Source organism: Schistocerca americana, chromosome 5, assembly GCF_021461395.2.
Source record: "Schistocerca americana isolate TAMUIC-IGC-003095 chromosome 5, iqSchAmer2.1, whole genome shotgun sequence".
Taxonomy (NCBI): Eukaryota; Metazoa; Arthropoda; class Insecta; order Orthoptera; family Acrididae; genus Schistocerca; species Schistocerca americana.
The window spans coordinates 233,450,679-233,461,209 of NC_060123.1; the positions used below are offsets into that span (position 1 = coordinate 233,450,679).

The window sequence follows — 10,531 nt, forward strand, 5'->3', positions numbered from 1 at the left end:
CAAGGAGAAGGTCACATAAAGCAAGTTATTAAGCCACAAGTTTTTCTACACCCACTGTGATCGATACTGTGTAAATCATAGACTCTGTGTGGACGCCGTGGCTGAAGCCAAGGCGTGTTACTCAATAGCTAAGTACAACAGGAGAAACGACGTATGCCGTGAACTGGTCGACGACCGCCTGACCACTACCTAATCCCATGGACAATCATCCTAGCCCACAACCTACGGCGATATCAAGTGGTTATACCTGGAGAGGAAGGCCTTCAAATCTTACCAGAAGAACTAGGCATCCTGCCAGTTGGTCTAGAACACCAGTTAGTGTGTGGTGAATATAAGAGACTTTACTCACGTGCTACCCACACAAATCCATAGAAATCAACAAATCTCAAGTGTAGCACGTCTACTAACTATTTAGAAACTCTAATTTTGCGATTCTATTAACTTTGATGAACCTTGTAATCTGGTTATGAACGGGAACCATATATTACTGTACATTGAGAAAAGTTGCAGGTTTTAATGGTTTGATAGTTTACGTGAGATGGGCTAGCGATGCGCACCATCAAAATGACTAGCGTTTGAAAATTAAACATAGATGTGTGGAGAAGCTGCTAATAAAAACGTTAAATCCCATTTCATGAATTGTACCGCACTTCTATCAACAGATTGCTTACATGTCGGAAAATATCATCTTTATCGTACTGCTTCGTTTCTCATGCCAGACTAACAGACGGTACAATTCGTGTGATTTTCCACACCGCTAGTCCGAACCAGTGATATGTACTTTCTTTGCTGAACACTGTATTTTCAGGGATCATACGCATATTTTTAAATGTAGCAAGTGTGTTTCCTCGACATTGTATTTTCAGGGAGTGGCCTGTTGGTCTGTTTGAAGAACAATTGAACTGCCCTTAAGCGAGCTGCCTCTCTAGTGGAATAACTTTTAAGCACGCCATTGAAGTTGTTTAATTCTGTTTCTTTCCGTAAACTTGTAATGTTTTCACTTTTATTGTATATAGTCCGTTAGTTGACAACCTTTGGTCTCCATCTGGAGCAATGTAATTATATACTGTAGTTTACTTTAGACATGACACCATCTTTGTTGGATTTACTATTTTGTACTAATCTGTAGATTACTTTAACATTCAGTAACACAAGTAGAGATATTCATACATTTTGTCACGTTTCGGGTAGTGACATTGTGTACTGTTGTCAGCATTTGTACCACTATATGGAACTTTGCATGACATCGATGTATTTACACTCCTGGAAATGGAAAAAAGAACACATTGACACCGGTGTGTCAGACCCACCATACTTGCTCCGGACACTGCGAGAGGGCTGTACAAGCAATGATCATACGCACGGCACAGCGGACACACCAGGAACCGCGGTGTTGGCCGTCGAATGGCGCTAGCTGCGCAGCATTTGTGCACCGCCGCCGTCAGTGTCAGCCAGTTTGCCGTGGCATACGGAGCTCCATCGAAGTCTTTAACACTGGTAGCATGCCGCGACAGCGTGGACGTGAACCGTATGTGCAGTTCACGGACTTTGAGTGAGGGCGTATAGTGGGCATGCGGGAGGCCGGGTGGACGTACCGCCGAATTGCTCAACATGTGGGGCGTGAGGTCTCCACAGTACATCGATGTTGTCGCCAGTGGTCGGCGGAAGGTGCACGTGCCCGTCGACCTGGGACCAGACCGCAGCGACGCACGGATGCACGCCAAGACCGTAGGATCCTACGCAGTGCCGTAGGGGACCGCACCGACACTTCCCAGCAAATTAGGGACACTGTTGCTCCTGGGGTATCGGCGAGGACCATTCGCAACCGTCTCCATGAAGCTGGGCTACGGTCCCGCACACCGTTAGGCCGTCTTCCGCTCACGCCCCAACATCGTGCAGCCCGCCTCCAGTGGTGTCGCGACAGGCGTGAATGGAGGGACGAATGGAGACGTGTCGTCTTCAGCGATGAGAGTCGCTTCTGCATTGGTGCCAATGATGGTCGTATGCGTGTTTGGCGCCGTGCAGGTGAGCGCCACAATCAGGACTGCATACGACCGAGGCACACAGGGCCAACACCCGGCATCATGGTGTAGGGAGCGATCTCCTACACTGGCCGTACACCACTGGTGATCGTCGAGGGGACACTGAATAGTGCACGGTACATCCAAACCGTCATCGAACCCATCGTTCTACCATTCCTAGACCGGCAAGGGAACTTGCTGTTCCAACAGGACAATGCACGTCCGCATGTATCCCGTGCCACCCAACGTGCTCTAGAAGGTGTAAGTCAACTACCCTGGCCAGCAAGATCTCCGGATCTGTCCCCCATTGAGCATGTTTGGGACTGGATGAAGCGTCGTCTCACGCGGTCTGCACGTCCAGCACGAACGCTGGTCCAACTGAGGCGCCAGGTGGAAATGGCATGGCAAGCCGTTCCACAGGACTACATCCAGCATCTCTACGATCGTCTCCATGGGAGAATGGCAGCCTGCATTGCTGCGAAAGGTGGATATACACTGTACTAGTGCCGACATTGTGCATGCTCTGTTGCCTGTGTCTATGTGCCTGTGGTTCTGTCAGTATGATCATGTGATGTATCTGACCCCAGGAACGTGTCAATAAAGTTTCCCCTTCCTGGGACAATGAATTCACGGTGTTCTTATTTCAATTTCCAGGAGTGTAGATGTACACAGATCTGATCTGAGTTGATTTCATCATGAGTAAAGGTGTGACTGATTAGTCATTGTAGATACCTATCTGTTTAGAACGTGTTCTTTATGCTGCTTCTCACACTATGAGTTTGCAAATTGCCAAGTTCGGCCCCTGTCCTCTACTGTGACCCTCATAGGGAGCTGAGCTCCATTCTAAACAGCTCGCATCGCCCAGATACTACACATGCTTACGATTATTCTAAAACTCAAATGGAGAGAACGACTGCAGTGGTAGCTGAAAGTTACAAGCTTGGTAACAGTATCTGTGATCAGCTCTGAGACTGAGTCTCAAAATGTCCATCAGCCAAAGCGCAGTCTGCTGGAAGCGCAGGCGAATACAAGGTGTTCCCATTCTGGAGCTCTTGCACGAAGTTTGTTCATGCTCGTCGTCTAAATATCTTGTTGTTTGTCCCAGCACTGTATTGTCAACAGCGTCGCTGAAGACCTTAAGAGTTCAGTCCAAGGAAAAACTCATTATAATATTAGCAATCTCTCTCCTCTTAAAGAATCTCTTCTAATAAACCAGTAACACTGATATATCTCAGAAAGTAGAAATTTTCTCCCAATTGGAAGCTGTTTACACGTTGCGGTCAATGATAGCCGCTGTATCTCGCGAGCTGCACGTTTTCACCCACGCTACGCAAGTAATTTCAGTATTCCATTCCATGACTACCTTACAAAATTACTCAACAACTACTGTAGCCCACCTTTGAGTCCAGCACTTCAGCCTTGATTGTCTCATATTTTATCATCCCCTTGCATATTGAAATTGTATGAGGTAATAGAGTAAGACTGATGTTTATTCATTATCTTTTTATTCAATGATATGTGAAACTTACTTTTGATTTTATATAATTAATAAACCATTCATATTTGTCTTACAACGGAAGGCCACGACGTTTGGAACGCGGATTTACTACAGACTTCGCACAATCGTAGTACTCCATGAGGACAACAAAATGTGTAAGCAGTAGCGCGTACTTCTCAAGCGCTATTGAGAAAATCGCAAGATAGTTTCGGTCGTCGAATACATATCTGTGCGTAGCTAGCTTAACCATGAAGCGGCTGCAGCCGAGTGGTGCCGGCAGGGTAGCTCAGCGCGTTCGGTCAGAGCGTTAGCTACCCTTTATAATAAAAAACTGAGCGAACGGATCTTCGAACAAACTGAATGGGTGTCATCGGGCGTCCGCCCTGAACAAATTCAACGAACTACATAGAACAAAATGTTTTTTTTTTTTTTTTTTAAGTGTCTGGCGTTCAAGCCGCTGGATCGAGTTCCATTTGTCAGTTTTTTTTTTATTTTCAACACAGTCATTTTCTTTATTATTTATATTACAATTGATATAATGGGAAAAATACATGTAATTGGATGAACTTTTATTAAATTTACAGTGTTATTTGGCAGTGTTGAAAATAAAGGAAACTGACGAACGGAACTCGATCCAGCTATCCAGCGGCTTGAAAGCCGAACACTTAAAAAAAATACATTTTTTTCTCTATTGTTCGCTGATTTTGTTCAGGGCGGACATCCGATACTTGAGCGATTAGAGCACATTCTATCTGCGTGGAAGTGATGGTCTTGTGCACGTTCGACGTAGATCTGGTGAGCGCTGTCTCATGAAGTGCATTCATCCAAGACACATTGGACATATCACAGGGCTTATTGTTTGTGCTGTTATAAGCTACAATTCTCATTCACCTGTGATGTTTCTGGAGGGGACAGCAACCAGTACTTGGTACGTGCAAAATGTTGTTAGACCTGTTCTTTTCTCTCTCCTGTGACTGGAAGGTATGTCGCTCCAACAGGGTAATACTCGTAAAACTCAATGTGCTCTGCGACAAGTGAAGCAAATACCTGGCCATTATGATCTCCAGGCTTGTCTCCAGTCGAGCACATGTGGGATATGATGGGACGAGAAGTGGCTCATTTGATTCTTCAACGAGCAACTGTTACAGAACTATGTGAAGAGGTAGAGCAGGCATGGAATTAAGTATCCCACAACAGTATTCGCTATTTGTGATATTGACTTGATGACAGATTCAGTACCTGCACTGCCACTTGTGGAGGCTACACCACAAACTAAAATGCATGTTTCAGCATGGGTCGATACTTCGTACCTCAAAACCACTGGTGCTACCGATATAGAATCATTTCATGTACTCCATATGTATCGTTGCAACAATAAAACTTGAGTAAATTGGAAGCTTCTAAAAGAATGCACTATTATTTTTGGCCACGTCTAACCAAATAAAAGCTGGCGGAAGAGTTACACATAGGTTTCACCTCTGCATGTAAATGTAATAAAGAAGAACTTACTGAATTCACAGTCATGTTGTAAGGTGTCAGATTAAATGGTCAGATAAGCACCTTACATGAGACCTTTACACATCACAACGAGAAGGTGAAGATGACACCTAATGTAATGTGGCGGTTATGAGAACATTTGTTTATCAGTAAGTAATGCAAAAAGGGATGACAGTCAATCAGTGGTAATCAACACACCGTTCCTATACAATGCATGTCCTCGAGTGGAAGGTGGAACAGGCAATGCGAATCACTTTTAGTTTTGAAAAGCCAGCCCCACAACAGCATAGCGAAGCCGTGCTGCGAGAGTTACGATGGAAACCACTTAAAGGGGTGGCAGGAGGAAGGTGATTCAGGCCAGAGGACGCATGTAGTGGCACATCTGCACAAGGGAAAGATAAAAAGCTTTACAAAGCTGCGGTTCACAATTCCAACAGGATACGAACAAAAGCCAGTGACGCATTTTCGTCCAGCGGGTGTGGCACATGGAAAGGTCAATGCACTTCAGGCATCTAGAATGGGCATAAGATGTCCTATTGGCAGAAACGCACTAGGAAAGAGAAAAATACTGAAATTTCGACGCAGTTTGATAGAAGGGACATTGCAATTGGTAGAGTGAGTTTGTACATAGTAAGAGGAATGCTCCAATTGGTCGAAAAAGGAACCCAAGTGGAGGGAGGCAATTCTGCCATGAGTAGGACGAAAGAGAAATTTTTTGGCGTCAAGTGCAGAATGGAGCGCTTAATGCTCCGTACGATGCAAAGAAGGAATTTGTGTGGACACTGCGTTCACAGTGGCTGCATTCCAGCTAGAAATTAGCTGTAGCAACGTTTAGCTCCAACTGTGGAGAAACGGAAAAGCCAGTTTAGTTAACTGTTCTTGTGAGAACTGAGAGGGCACTATAGAATGCATGCTGCTCCAACCATACATGTGTATATCACCACAAAATAAGACTAGGGGTGAGTACATGTTTTCTTGCATATCACGAAACATAGGGAAAGTTTCTGCTCGAAAGTTCAGCAAAGGCCAGATTTGTTTTATAGGAACTGCAGACAGCAGCACGTCGCAGCTTAAGGTAAATACCGCATGCAGAGACGTAAACGTTGTTGGTTTACCAGGTTGCGTCCACTGTAAACTCGAGTGGCTTTGGGTAATCTTGCTGTCAAATTTGTCACTTGACTAACCATCCACCGTACACATGATTGTCATCCTAAATAGTACCGAACTTTGAAAAGGAATCAGACGATTTTCGTAGTACTGACCAACATCATAACGTATGTGTAGGAGCAATTTTGTAAAGAAACTTCCTATTAAACTTTCATATTATTATGATTAGGATTAATGTAAGGAAACTTTCAATTAAACTTTCATAATATCGTACATAGGTTTAATGTTCTTAATATTTAACATTTTTCTGTATTAAAATATTTCATTTTTTGACATTGGCAAGATGCGTTATCCACTGAGCTGTTTTTATGTTGCCAAGTTGAAAATTGGGTAAAAGCTGTAATTTAGTGAGAAATATTGCGACATAAAACTTGTCATTTTACCTTAAACAGTTGTTCTCAACTATAGAAGAAAAACCTAACCGCACCCTACAATGTGTAATTTCACTATGAGCTGAGTCGGTTGGCTGACTCTGAGGATGCGAGGGCTACAAGAGTATAACAGCAAGCAGGTCGTAAAGATTCTTTCACCAAGTACGACCACTATCGCTGACACAAACATTAAACCAACCTGATAGTGGGGGAAGATTTCTGCCTCCTGACAGAAATTAATGTTGCTGGTTAATTACCGATAATACTTTAAGCGGAGGAGGATTGCTAATATCTTAACGAATTTTCATTGGATTGAGCATGGAAAGTCTAAAGCGACAGGCTACTGAGAATCCAGAAGATTAACTGTAAAGACCCACCAGCAGTAGGGAATAACGCCAATAACTTCCTTTAAGATAAATAAGATTTTGAACTTTTATTGAGGGAGCCACAAGTGAGGGTAATATGTACGATCTCTAAATTATTATTATTGTTATTATTATTATTATTATTATTATTTCTGTATTGGGACTTCCAATAATACAATAAAATTAGAAAATGTGCCCTTATTTAGAAAATAAAGAAGTAATAACCTTAATCAAGACAATAGGTCTACTAACATCTAGCACCACAACAGCAGTCAATAAAACACATAACGTGGAAATTACAACCAGTCTGGATGAAACCACGAATAATGTGGTGCTATCACAATTCTTTTGCAGTTCTGTGTTTATAGTACGGGCAACATGACGCTCTTATAACTATTTCCAACGTTATTCTCGCATATTTCGTTATTCCTCAGTATAAAATTAAGACTGGTTACACTGCTAGTGGTGTTAGTAGGCCAAACGTATATGACGCCTATCCAATACGGATGTGATACTACCCGTGACTGTTTATGGAATATCAGTACAGAAAACTGCACCCAGTAACTTAAGAAAAAAAAAAGTGTTTGTGAAGTTCTATAAACCGGTTTTCGACCATTTTCACACTACTTGGTAGCCTAATGCTAGGTGCCTATTAGCTGCCGATCGCGGTGGCCGTGCGGTTCTAGGCGCTTCAGTCCGGAACCGTGAGACTGCTACGGTCGCAGGTTCGAATCGTGCCTCGGGCATGGATGTGTGTTATGTCCTTAGGTTAGTTAGGTTTAAGTAGTTCTAAGTTCTAGGTGACTGATGACCTCAGATGTCCCATTTTGCTCAGAGCCAATTGAACCATTTGAACCAGCCTATTAGCTCGCAAGCCAGCATCCATCATTACACTATGTAATAGTCATATAACCTTCTGTGCACCATCGAAAGACGAGCGTGAAAAGATTAGAGAACTGGTCTATGGAATAAACAAGTACTCGTATTTTTAAAAAAGAAACTATTTTCAGTTTCCTGTATTTATATCAAGTTTATACATTTTACTTGCCCTTTTTCTGCTGTGTGATAGAAATTAGATCATATTTGGAGGCGGATGGAACTATCAGGAAAACGGGGCAGCAAACCATAGCCTAGCCACCTAGTTCTGTAGGAACGTTTAGCCGAACATGGCAGCTATCGGGGAGGCGCTCGGTGATGTTATCACCGTTCACAATCATCAAGGTTGAAGACGAACGAATTACTGGACGTGTAATTGCTAAACAAATCCGTACTACACGCTTTTGTTTTTCATTCTTATCATTCCGATTTACTGTAATCCGCTAAACTGTATAGTATTTCCCTGGTCAGTTTCAGCCAACAAACGTCAAGACCAATGCGGTTGTTGTTTTCTGCGTTGATATGTTTCACAGATATTTACGTATTACGTAATCGATATCTGAGTAAATATCTTGAACTTTTTACCCTTATCCGAGAATGGGGCAAGCTCATAATAAGTATTCTGGTTTGGCTTGGCATTCAAAAATACACATACAAAAACCTCTCCTTTCTTTTTCATGTAAGTAGGATAAATAATTCAAACTCATTTGAGATATGCATCGTTAAAGACCATTTGGGATGAAGTTTCTTCGTGTTTTACCTGTGTCTGGTGTCAGAGATTCAGAAGACGCCCCTTATTTCGTCTAAACTAAATTAAACCCCGTCCGAACAGGCCATTAAGGCCCAACAATACCGTCCTGCCGCCGTGTAATTCTCGGCCCATAGGCGTCCCTGGATGCGGATATGGAGGGGCATGTGGTCAGCATACCGCTCTCCTGGCCGTATGTCAGTTTCCGAGACCGGAACCGCTACGGCTCAGTCAAGTAGCTCCTCAGTTTGCCTCACAAGGGCTGAGTGCACCCCTGTTCCCAACAGCGCTCGGCAGACCGGATGGTCACCCATCCAAGTGCTAGCCCAGACCGACAGTGCTTAACTTGGGTGATCTGACGGGAACCGGTGTCACCACTGCGGCAAGGCCGTTGGTCCCTTTACTTCGTCTAGTTTTCATTTTCTCTTGGGTAGGAAATTTCGGAATGCGGCAGACGTATGTACAGCTTACGTTCACTAATGAACTGCGTAATTAGATACACCTGCAACGTTGGTGAAAATGAAACAGTAAAAATGAAACAGTTTGCCATGTCAGCTGACTGACATGTCACTACAACACGTGTTTGCCATCGAAGTGACAGTCTGAAGCAAGATGTACAAATTTGCGATGTCGACGTACTTGATCATTCTCTGCTAGTTGTCGCTCACCACATGGGGCACCGCAGGCTCGTATGCAGTAAGTATACTGAGCAACGTTAAGGTGTGAGTAGCTGCACCAGTCAGAACCCTTTTCGATGGCACTGCGACGTCCCATCGTATGTCACATGATACAAACGTTACTATAGCGGCAGTAACATTTTCACTGGAAGCTCTTGGCACAGAAAAAACACCTCAACTGAATTGTGTTCGTACACATTGCTACTCGCCGACAGTGGTATATGAATACCTGGAAAATCTCATGAATTCTCTTTGCCAACAGGTTGCGTTCAGGCAGGTGGCGAAGTAATTGTGTGTGTATGTGTGTGTGTGTGTGTGTGTGTGTGTGTGTGTGTGTGTGTGTGTGTGCATGTGTTTGTAGCGGATTGAGTAGGGAGAGGGGGTTGTTAAGACGGGATGAAATGGACCTCATAATATCAATCTCATTATCTCTCGCTGTCGGTATATAAAGGAATCTACTGTCCGATAATGCAGACTAATATTTATTCGTCTACAGATATTAGTACACGATCAGTACTCTCAGGAAGACAGTGCAGCTTTCTGTTTCTTTGGAAATGAATACGAGTAATTCAAGGAATCCCCCGTCGACGCGAGGGCGTGTGCTCTTTTCCGTGATGGTGACCAGATGGAATAAAGTGAGCAGACTGATTTTATGACAGTAACCACTTTACTAATATGAATGATCACACGATACAGGACCCTTGGGTTATCACAGACAGTCCAAAAAGTAACGAGGACCAATAATAAAACAAAAGATATTACACACATATGCTGTTCTTACTGCTCAATTTTGCTAGCTCTACTCACCTCTGCAGGTCTGTGTCGCCACACAGCCTTCCTCCCCTCCCCCCCCCCCCCCCATTCCCCCCTCACGCCCTTTCCAGTGCAGAACACAGACAGGAGATAGGATAGATGGACGTCTTATTAATTCTGATCATACCGTTGCAGGAAAGGTGGAAGGTGGGAGTGGGTGGGGAGGGTGAAGGCCATATCCAGCAAGGGTATTAGCCGGCCGCGGTGGCCGAGCGGTTCTAGGCGCTTCAGTCCGGAACCACGCGACTGCTACGGTCGCAGGTTCGAATCCTGCCTCGGGCATGGATGTGTGTGATGTGCTCAGGTTAGTTAGGTTTAAGTAGTTCTAGGGGACTGATGACCTCAGATGTTAAGTCCCATAGTGCTGAGAGCCAAAATAGAGCATGGGTATGTACGCCATTGTCGTTACGTAGTGATAGTGTTGAGACATCGTATTGCGACGAAGACAATTCGGTTGAAGCAGATTTAGGTGTGTAGTCTCCCAATCGCTGTGCTACA

At 43.9% G+C, this 10,531-nt stretch overlaps 1 pseudogene; it reads right to left on the reverse strand.

Annotated features, from left to right (window-relative positions):
• Window positions 1-8,821: 8,821 nt before the first annotated feature.
• On the reverse strand, window positions 8,822-8,939 carry LOC124617446 (annotated as a pseudogene).
• Between the last annotated feature and the right edge of the window lie 1,592 nt (window positions 8,940-10,531).